The sequence below is a fragment of the Octopus bimaculoides genome, chromosome 14 (genome assembly GCF_001194135.2).
Source record: "Octopus bimaculoides isolate UCB-OBI-ISO-001 chromosome 14, ASM119413v2, whole genome shotgun sequence".
NCBI classification, from domain to species: Eukaryota; Metazoa; Mollusca; class Cephalopoda; order Octopoda; family Octopodidae; genus Octopus; species Octopus bimaculoides.
In genome coordinates this window covers 41,573,718-41,583,167 of record NC_068994.1, presented here as the reverse complement: position 1 = coordinate 41,583,167, position 9,450 = coordinate 41,573,718, and the positions used below count along the sequence as shown (strand labels likewise).

The window sequence follows — 9,450 nt, the reverse complement described above, 5'->3', positions numbered from 1 at the left end:
TATATATATATATATATATATATATATATATTATATATACTGATGCATGTGTGTTTGTGAGTGTACATATTTATATAAAATATGATAAAATAAAGCATACTAATTAAGTCTGATTATTTTTACTCTGTTTCAGATGCAGAAGACTAAGAGATTAATCCCTGTTTTTCAGCAAGAACCTTCCTTGACATTGATACACCAATTAAAAACGGTGAGACAAATTAACTTGACAAATACTGCTTTGACTTCGTTATTCAGGCTGATAGAAATAGCTACTAAATCTCCCTTATATAAAACTCTACCATCTTAAACTAAAGAGAACACACTAAATATGGTTCTTTTAAATGGCTAGAAAACTTTTGAACACAGGTTTCTGATTTAGTCACGAACACATTATTTTTCGAAGGGAAGGGATTAGTTGACAACATTGACCCTAGTACTTGTCTAGCATTTTATTTTATCGACCCTCAGAGAAAGAAAGATAAAATTTGATCCATTCAGGAATTGAACCTAGTGCAAAAAAATGGACGTTATAGTACATAATAGTACCATCTGCATTTTGGCTTTTATAAAGTGTCACTATTCTATTAAAGAACACACATATCATATGCTCTTCATTTACTCCATTATTCATCTACTAATTGACTGTAACAGTACTGGAGCACAGCCTTCAAGAGCTCTGCGTAACTATATCGACTTCAATCGACATAGCCTGAATATATCTCGTAAATAATAAAAAGCTAAACAAATTTGGTGTGAAGGGAGATAACTCTCAGTTAAACCTAAATACAATTTATTTACCACGACACGTCGATTTTAGTTCATTCCCCATCAATATACATACGTAGACACATAACATCATAGATACACATTACATATGTGTGTGTATACATACATACATACAGACGTACATTTGCATATATATATATATATATATATATATATACACATGTGGATTATGTAGATACATACACACACACACACACACACATACGTGTGCATAAATACACGTGTGTGAGTGTATGTATGTATGTATGTATATATACATACATACATACAGACGTACATATGTATATATATACATATGCGGGTGTATATGTATGTATACACACACATACGTCTACATACATGTGCGTGTGTGTGTGTGTGTGTGTGTGTGTGCGCGCGCGCTCCCAATGAAGGCTTGTGGCCCGTTATGTGACCAAATTCCACTCAAAGTATATTGACCAACCAAAAACAAGGTTTATCTTTTGAAAACATTTTTGCTCAAGAAACAACGATGTAGTATAAACCTATAAGTACACCATGTTTGTGAAGATAAACTTCTTAATCCCCATGTCTGTGCCTATAACTATATATCTTATTCAGATTAAATTAAAACGGAAGGGATTATCAAAATTCAAAATGAGGAATAACTGGTTTCAGTGAGGCGAGTCCATTAAATTATTTGGATCTTTTTGGTTTGACGGGCAACACTTTCAAATTAGATTTCAATTACAATTAAATTTCAAATAAATTATTCTTTTCTACTCAAGGCACAAGGCCCAAAATTTTTGTGCAGGGGCCAGTCGATTAGATCGATCCAGTATGCTACTGGTACTTAATTTATCGACTCCGAAAGGATGAAAGGCAAAGTCGACGTCGGCGGAATTTGCTCTGTGGCACTGAACCTAAAACCACGTCTGCAAAGGGAGCTTTTTTAACCACATAACTATGTCTGTTCCTGAATATATATATATAATACAGCAAAACATCATTAATCATTATTATTCAGTAAAGAGTCACTTGTACCTAATTTATAACCAGTTTTGTACTCATGTCAGATGTTGAAAGAAGAGTTACTTCCCTTGAATCAATAGTTAGCAATGTTTTCATTAGCGCGTGAACGTAAATGCGTGTGTGTATTTATGAGTGTCTAAATAATTTTTAATGCTTCAACTTTGGTTACTACTTATGATTCATGGTTAATTTTATACACACATGACCACACACACAATATTAAAAAAAAAATTTTATTCTTCAGCACCACATGTCTCGCTTTTGTTCATGCAAACAACACAAATTAAAACCCTATCCTTAACCAAAACTCTTTTGTTTTTCCTGTATTTATGTGTATAAGGGATGAAATTGTATTACATGAAAAAATTGTATTACAGAAAAAATTGTATTACATGTGTATAAGGGATGACCACTAGGTGAACATCCAATATGCTAGAAAGAGGTCATCAACGACCCAACCACATTTTTCTGGAGAACATTATTTTTCTTTGTGGTTGGGTCATTGATGACCTCTTTCTAGCATATTGGATGTCCACCTAGTGGCCATCCCTTGTACACATGTAATACAATTTTTTCTGAATTTTCAGATTTTTTATATGCTAGGCCACTTGGTTTTAAATTGAATTAATATTCAATTTATCACCCTATCTATATAAATATATATATATATATATATTACAATTAAAAGGGTAAAGGTTTATCAATTTATTAATTTATTAATAAATTAACAATTAATAATTTTACCAAGCCCTTCGGTATGTAAACACCATTATCGGTGGAGAACTTATTTAAAAGTTCTTATACATTTATAAACATGATTAACTTCGACTGGTTAGTTTTCATTGTTTTTCTTCTTGTTTTGCCTTTGTGAGTTACAAGTAATGCTATCTGTTGGAGTCTCAGCTTTTTAGCTGCTATTTCTGAACTTCGGTATGTGGTGAAGCAACTATTTGCTGATCCCTTAATTATGTTTATATATATATATATATATATATATATATATACGCACACACACACACACACACACACACACACACACACACACATATATGTGGTTTGCTTTGGTGTTATTTTCATTGTAATGAAAGTGCTTTACATAGAATGTATGCAGTGCCTAGCAGTGATATTTTCTGTATGTTACATATATTCACAAGTCTCAGTGTTTTGGATATGTCTGGATACTTTTTAATCTTACCTTATGCAGCTATCATTATAGGTATTGTTTCTGTTTTTAGGCTTCACATTCAAGTTACCTCTATTTCCAGATCTTTGACTTTCGAGTGTTTTTCCAATTCTTTTAAAGACATATAGTCATCTGATGGGATTGATACATTAATTATAATTATTATAATTATTGGTGAGCCAACAGAATCGTTAGCACACTAGGCGAAAATGTTTAGTGGCATTTTGTCTGTCTTTACATCATCGATTCAAATTCTGCCAAAGTCAACTTTGCCTTTCATCCTTTTGGGGGTCAATAAATTATGTACCAGTTAAAAACTGGGTCAATGCAATCAACTTAGCCCTTCCCCCAGAATAGCTGGCCATATCCCAAATATGAAACTTTGATCATTATTATTGCTGTTGTTGTTGTTGTTGTTAAAGACATTGCACAGTATCCAATATAGTGATGTTGTGGATTGAAGATATTATGTCTATCAGTGGTTTGTACTGTCTGTCAAGTTGCAACAAGGACCGACAGTATTTTTATGCAATACATGTGCAGTTCCATGTAAAGCTGATTTCTTGCAAGATACATAGATTGTTAGGTATTTCTATAGTTTCTAGATGTTTCTTCAGGTTGGCTGGTATTGAACCCAATGCTCCAATGACAACAGGGACAACCTTTATGTTTGACTCTCATAACCGCCACATCTTGGTGATCATAATTCTCAGCTCTCCATATTTATCAATTGTTATTATTATTATTATTATTATTATTATTATTATTATTATTATCGAGTGAGAGAGCAGTGCATGCCATCAAAGTGACACTGGGGTAAAATATTCAAAGCCCAGTATACCCATCATGACTACCCATCTGATAAGAGTACACCAGCCACATGCATCAGAAGCATATGTGCGTGACATGGTGATCTCATATCAAAATACACAGCGCATGACCTTGCAGGTGAGGCCCAGTTAGAATTTTCTTCAGGTCAAGTAGCCCATCCTGCTCAAAAGGTCCCTAAATAAGGGTTGTTTAAAGAAGTTGAACGAAACACCCATGTTTCCAAAGGTGAATTATCCAAATCCCAAAGAATTCCTCTCAATACATGGCTATGGTGCTCCCCAACTACTTCTGCTCATGATCAGAGATGCACATATCGTCAGCCACCTAGGGACATGCTCAACTGGTTACGGTCAAACAACTGACAAGCAAATCTGTGGTATTTGAGCAGAATATTTGCTGTAGCCCATCTTTTATACCAAGACAAAACAACGTACATGATAACACTTCCAATCAGTTAAGATCAGAAGCCATGTGAGCCACTGCCTGGTATTGCATCAGGGCAGATTATTATTATTATTAGTAGTAGTAGTAGTATTAGTATTATTTCTGGGTTTTCAGTGATTATATATCTGTCTATATATATATATATATATATATATATATATATATATATATCTTATATAATATTTATACTGATGATGTGTCTTCTATTAAGAGCCATGGCTGATATCCAAGCCAACATCGGAAGATGCTCTTAAATGTATTTGTAATATCACAGAATCATAACAACTGTGTTTAACTAAGGGGTTTTGTTGTGAAGGGAATCTGTTGACCAAGTCAGTCAGTATCCATCATATTAGTTTTTGTGTTCGCCACTCTCCTTAAATTCTGATCTGTAAATGACAGTCACTGAGAGGCTTCAAATAATAACCCTTTCTATTTAATTACTTCGTATGGGAGTGGTGTGCACATGTGCAGCAATATGAATATGTATGTGCATTACATGCATGCATATGCTTATACATAGACACACACATTTATATATATTTACTAATACATACATAGACACACAAACACGTAACGCATGTGCACAAACACATAGCACACATACACATGCAAACATATAAGACATATACAAAAACACAAATGCGCAAACACATACACACACATGCACAAACATAGAGCTCACATGCACACACACATATACACACACACACACGCACGCACATACACACAGACACAGACACACACACACACACACACGCACACACACACACAATATAGTTGTGTTTATGTATATATGTGTTTATGTGTATATGTGTTTATGTTTATGTCCATACATATGTGTGTGTGTGAATGTTTGCACGCACGTGCATGTATGAAGACACACAAGCACAAATGCATGCACACACATACACACACACATACACACACACACACACACACACAAACATATGCATGTTTCTGCTTCTGTGGGTCTTCATACATGCAGACACATATACACACACACGCACACACATTCAAACACACACGCGTGCATGCGTGCACACACACACACACACACACAATAAGAAGACACTGTAATGTACACAGTTTATAATAAATAAACTTAGCTACTGGTATAGATCAGACAGAGCATCAAAACAGTTTATATTTCTGAACCTTCTTAGTTGACGTTTTTATTGTAATTTTCAATAGCAACCGTATCAAGAAAGATATGAAAGCTTTAATAATTGCTGTTTTCAACACAGTTTAAGTGCCCCCACTTCAAAATACAATTGAAACATTTATTATTATTATCATTATTATTATTATTTCTTATACACACAACATATCAGACTGTTGGAAAAGAAAAATTTCTAGCATCAGGCTGCAACAAGTACCCTTAAATACCAAGAAACTTCCTAATTATACTGTTTCCAATAATATTGTGTCTTGGAGTTGCACTAAACCAAGTTTTATGACTATTTCCGCTATCCATCTGTAATTATTATTATTATTATTTTGTCCATCTTTATGTTCTGAGTTCAAATTCCGCCAAGGTTAAATTTAACTTTCATCTTTTCAGGGTCAATAAAATAAGTACCAGTTAAACACTAGTATCAATGTAATCAACTCATCCCACTCATCCAAAATTGCTGCCCTTGTGGAAAAATTTGAAACCATCATCATCATCATCATCATCATCATCATCATCATGATTATTATCATTATTATTATTATTATCATTATTATTATTATTATTATCATTATTATCATTATTATTATCATTATTAATAATGATAATAATAATAATAATAATAATAATAATAATAATGATAATAATTTTTTTAAATTGATGTAACTCTTCTCGAAGGTAGATAGACAATAAGAAGAGTATGATGCGATTTGTAATAGAGATTGTTTATTTGGTGGGTTGAACAATACTTCAACAGAACACCTGTCTTCTTCAGGTTCAATACGTAAAATGTAAACTGTAATTTATACTATGATTTTCCTTAGGCACTGGACTGTTTAAGTATCTACCAGAATTTCTAAAAGTTCCAGTTCTTATTCTGTGTGACATAAAATCAACCTTCTCAGTCTACTCAATTTCGATATTTCTATTACAAATTGCATCATGTTCTTCTTATTGTCTATTTTCATTATTATTATTATTATTATTATTATGGAGAAGGCGGTGAGCTGATAGAATCGCTAGCACCTTAGATGAAATGCTTAATGGTATTTCGCCCATTGCTACATTCTGCATTCAGACTCCACCAAGGTCAACTTTGCCTTTCATCCTTTCGGGGCTGATAAATTAAGTACGAGTTGAACACTGGGGTAAATGTAATTGACACATCCCCCCCCCCATAACAAATGTCTGCCTTTGTGGCAAAATTTAAAACCATTATTATTATTATTATTATTATTATCATTATGAAGAGGGTGAGCTGGCAGAATCGTTAGCACACTGATTGAAATGCTTAGTGGTATTTTGCCCGTTGCTACGTTCTGAGTTCAAATTGCACCAAGGTCATCTTTGCCTTTTATCCTTTCGGGGTTGATAAATTAAGTACCAGTGGAACACTGGGGTCGATGTAGTCGACTAGCCCCCTCCCCCACAAGTTCAGGAATTGTGCCTAAAGTAGAAAGGATTATTATTATTATTATTATTATTATTATTATTATTATTATGAAGGCGACGAGCTGGCAGAATCGTTAGCACAGTGGATTAATAAAAATCTTTTATTGATTTTAGTTGCTCATTTGTTTTTAAATTTTGATGTGCATTCAAAAATTTAACACACACATGTATGTATGCTACTGTTCTACTGCTCATTAGCAGTACAAAATTTTTTTTCCTATGTTTATCTAAAGAGAGAAAATATATGCAGTGCTATGATACAAAATGTCAAATACAAAGATGACTGCTTTGCTGAGGAGGTTTAATAAGACTAAAACTAATTGAGAGTTGTTACTAAACTTTCCAAATGTGTCACATTTCTCACATCTGCTCAATTTTTATCAACTCTGATTATAAAGTTGTCTCCCTTGCATTTCATGCCACAATTATTAAGTTGAACAATGTTTTTCTCTTTATAACAGATATGATATTAACTGGTTAAAAAAAAAAATAATACTTTTCATCACTACATTTAGTATGTTGACTCAACATTTGCCATACCATATTTTCCAGTATACAAGACAACATAGTATATTGTGTGAACATGTGGTGTAAACATTCAAACAACTCCACTAAGTTTCCAAATCCAGCTGCAGTACATACTGAAATTTTGGTTCTCCAAATTTTAGTATATCAGTCAACCTAGTACTTTTGATTGCAAATTTTGGTCTGAAAATTTCAGCTTATATCGTTAATCTTTTATCTTTTACTTGTTTCAGCCATTAGACTTCACCTTGAAGAATTTTTAGTCAAATGAGTCGAACCAAGTAATTTTTTTCTTAAAACCTAGTACTTATTCTATCAGTCTCTTTTGCCAAACTGCTAAGTTACAGATACATAAAAACACCATGACCAGTTGTAATGCAGTGGTGGTGGGACAAACACAGACACAAAGACACACATGTATAGATACAATATACAATATATATATATATATATATATAGATATATTCGACAGGCTTCTTTCAGTTTCCATTTTCCAAATTCACTCATAAGACTTTAGTCAGCCAGGGGCTATAGTAGAAGACACTAGCCCAAGTTGCCATGGAGCGGGACTGAACCTGAAACCATGTGATTGAGAAGCATGTTTTTTACCACACAGCCACACCTCTGCCTCCAGAAGATATGATAATTATTTATCCAGATAATATATTCGTAGTCGAAGGATATAAATAGATATAACTCTTTAATGGCAATGTTCCTTTTGCTGATAATACTGGAAGCAGTTTTATTAACCAGTGTAAAACAGCGACAGTATAGTACATTTGATGATTATGTATTGCAGTGGTTGTTTGTAGTTTAGCCTAAGGTTAGTCTTATTCCTGCATATTTATGACCAAAGTATATTGTCCACGACAGTCTGGTGAGTGGAACAAGTAAAAGATAAAAGATATAGATATAAGATTTTGCAAGGAGTTGTAACTGGGTACCTGAGGTAGCATATTCATGTTTCCTAAATATTTCATTTCTTTAGCTTGAAACTTTACAATGTCTGTTGATTTTGTTTAAAAGAATAGTCACTCATGAAATGTGTTATTATTATTATTTGTTTATATGCTTTAACACATGTATTTCTGCAAATATAACAGCCTATTGATTCAATTTATTTTTGTCGTTTCTCTTTTTTTATCTGCTTTCATTCTTCTCACTTGGACAGTTGTGGACATGTAAGGTTAGTATTGTCTTTTGTTAAATCAAGCCAACAAATGTTGTACCTTTTTCTCACAAATGTACATGTAGACACCTGTATGCTTGTGTGTGTCTACACACACATATATATATACAAGTACATATTCATATAAATGCGTATTATTTATGCGAGCCTGGCATTATAGATTCTTTAGATGTGCCTATGAAACTTTATGTTGCATGGAGCTGAATGAAACTGTTATTAAGTAATGTGTGTGTGTGTGTGCGCGTGCACACACATATGTGTTATATCTTTACTACCCACAAGGGGCTACACACAGAGGGGACAAACAAAGACAGACAAACGGATTAAGTCGATTATATCGACTCCAGTGCGTAACTGGTACTTATTTAATCGACCCCGAAAGGATGAAAGGCAAAGTCGACCTCGGCGGAATTTGAACTCAGAATGTAGCGGCAGACGAAATACCGCTAAGCATTTCGCCCTGCGTGCTAACAAACATACATATATATATGTGTGTGTATATATATATATATATATATATATATATATATATATACACACACACACATACACATACACACACACACACACATACAGACAGACAGATAGATAGACATACATATGTGCATACATATAAGCATACATACAAACATACATATATATATATATATATAGGTGAGAAAGTTGGTATGTGAAAGCACCCTCATCATCATCATCGTTTAACGTCCGCTTTCTATGCTAGCATGGGTTGGACGATTTGACTGAGGCTTGGTGAACCAGATGGCTACACCAGGCTCTATACCAAGATGCTCTTCCTGTTGCCAACTCTCATTCGTCTCCAAGCAAAATGACATTTCCACATGGAATATTGGAAATGAATGACATTATATATATCGA

At 33.6% G+C, this 9,450-nt stretch overlaps 1 protein-coding gene across 4 annotated transcripts in view; it reads left to right on the top strand.

Annotated features, from left to right (window-relative positions):
- LOC106872688 (protocadherin beta-2) overlaps window positions 1-9,450 on the top strand; it is a 251,173-nt gene that overhangs the window by 218,932 nt on the left and 22,791 nt on the right. For all 4 annotated transcript variants that reach the window (XM_052973105.1, XM_052973104.1, XM_052973106.1 and 1 more), the window contains 2 exons: window positions 134-208; window positions 8,557-8,571. The gene's annotated coding sequence lies outside the window, so the exon portion shown is untranslated. The remainder of the gene's footprint in view (window positions 1-133; window positions 209-8,556; window positions 8,572-9,450) is intronic.